Source organism: Acyrthosiphon pisum, chromosome X (genome assembly GCF_005508785.2).
Source record: "Acyrthosiphon pisum isolate AL4f chromosome X, pea_aphid_22Mar2018_4r6ur, whole genome shotgun sequence".
Classification (NCBI taxonomy): domain Eukaryota; kingdom Metazoa; phylum Arthropoda; class Insecta; order Hemiptera; family Aphididae; genus Acyrthosiphon; species Acyrthosiphon pisum.
The window spans coordinates 111,065,161-111,067,830 of record NC_042493.1 but is presented as its reverse complement, the minus strand read 5'-3'; positions in this window follow the sequence as shown (position 1 = coordinate 111,067,830).

Below are 2,670 nucleotides of genomic sequence, written 5' to 3'. Positions count from 1 at the left end.
TAATACAAAAATATATGATAATTAAGAATGAAGAAGTACAGAGATGTGTACGTACGGTTTGTGAAATCACGTCTGAATACTAGCTACTCCCAGGGCTCCTATATAGTCCTATCCCCGCTCTTACCAGATCCCCGGCGGACTACGTCGTTGGTGTTCACAGTCCAGGGGGCCTTCTACGAGATGTGCCTTTGGTCGGTGCGGGGTGTCGTAAAATGACCAAGTATACCCGCAGCCGTCTTGTCATAGTGCCAATATCTGATTCGTAGAATCTATTGCGCTCCGAGGAGGTCTCACAGATATCTTACCGGTTCGGGTTTGTCATCTGGCCGTTGGCAGACGCTGAGACTGTTGCTAACGTTTATAGTATTGCTCCCCCAAGGTTTTATGTACAGCAGTGACATCATCTAGCTATTTACGTGTTACCACAGGACATCGATGCTGTGTATTATGACTATGTGTAGGGGCGGAGTAGAGGGGTCCGTACGTAGCAGGAGGATGTCAGCGCACTATTTGTTTAATCTCTCTGACTCCTACGTAACATAGACAAATCGCATTTACTCAGAATCATTTGTATTTTGTTCCATGGATTTAAGTAATTTCAGAGTAAAAACAACCATTAAAAAAAAGTTAGAGGATAATCTATTTGAGGAAATGACATATCGATTTGTCTAAATATTGTCTCAAAACAATATTTAAACATAATTTAAATTTACAACAATTTTTTTGTTTATTTTGAAAGTCGAATACAAAGTTAAATAACAATAAAATATAAAATCGATATGTGATTATGTCATATGAAACGCCAGTAGTTGTACGGAATAAGTAGGTATTTTGATTAAGTGATTTATTTACGTTTGTTTTTGAAATTTAATAAATGTGTTTGTGACCCGAAAAATAATATGTTTTGTTTGAGTAGCCACACAACATGTATTTATATATTGTCTTATACCTACAAATAGTTCAAAATATACAAAGTTATAAATTATTACGAAACTAGAAAAAAAATAAAATGTTTAGTTATTTTGGTATAAATATTACCCAGTTATAAAAATATTTACCCGGTAAACCGTAAACGGCGTAATCATATTTCAAAATAAATGGTCAGATTCATTTTAGTTCTTATTTGTTAATAAACACTGGGTGCCCTGCCACACGCTATACCAAATTACAGTACCAACTTCCTACACGATACATCCATATAGATTATAAACAGTAAGTAATTCGATAATGGGAAAAACCACCATTCCAAAAACATAATATAATAATAAAAATGTAACTTCAAGATTTGCATTTCGTAGGACGAATAGTAATACTACGAATGCTCGCTGACACTTTATACATTGATTATTGCGATTACGTAGGTATAGACACCACACAGTAGGTACACACCGTATCATTCCCTCATAGTCACACTACTTAGTAATTGATTTTATTTTTATAAGCTTAAAGAAAAATGGAGCAAAAAAAAGTAAATTACCAGCAACTAGAAATACTCCATTGGATTTTTTTAAAAAAGAAGTTTGGACTTGACGTAAGTATTACAATTTTAAATTATTCAAAATACTTAACATTATTAAGCCCGGAATTAAATGTTTTAAAATCGTACAAAATATATACGACGTGTTTTATACACTTATTGAAATTTATAATTAGAATTACAACTCACGCTAAAATTATGCAAAATTAAATAAACACCAGTTAAAAAAAGGTGGGTAAGTGGATGTCGCTCTGCTGTACAGTAGGTTAGAAGTGGGTCACTGTATAATGGACAGTATTAAATTTAAATTCAATGATATAATATCACTGTATAAGAAAAACGATTCTGAGCGGAGACGGTATATCAGTCTATGTATCAGACATATAATATATACTTATCTATGGTATTAAAAAAAAATTGACCTATAATAGGTACCTATAATAAATTCCAAATTAATCATATCAAAATATCTATTAGGTACTTATAAGTTATAACGCGTTATACATCAACAAAAAACCGTGGTAAAATCATAGGTATATAATAGTATACTTTAGAAGTTTCAAGTACCCACGAATAATATTATACAATCACAACAAAATAACTAAAAGAGTTATCCTAGGTTTTTAATATGTAATTTCGTCCAAATTTGTACTTAAAATGACTATAAAAATAAACTGTTTAAATGTATATTTTAGATTTTTTGGTAACAGAATTAATTACTTACGTGGAATCTTGTTTTAAATTTTTAATTCTTAGATACAAAAATTGAACATTTTATAAATTTTTAAGTACAAAATAATTTTTCAAATTAAAATTTGATCTTTAAATGCTTATAAAAAAAAATTGTGCCTATGTATTTTTAATATTTTTCAACTGATATTGTAACAATATATCAGGAGCTTTGTATTAAATTTCTACACTTTTTGGCCCAACAGATAAAACTTTATTGATATTTATAGAAAAAAAAACTAAAAAAATTGAAAACTGAAAATGTCCGTAAACAGTTCAAAAAGAGTCAAAATATTTTCAAAATTGTATGGTGTATAGGTAATGCTTATATAAACATTCAATAAAAATTTCATGTATCTGCAGTTATTCGTTTTTGAATTACAACAAAATAAGGAAATCGCTACATGAGAAATCGAGTGAATATCCAATGTTGTAAAAATTTGAATTTCAAACGATCATAAAAA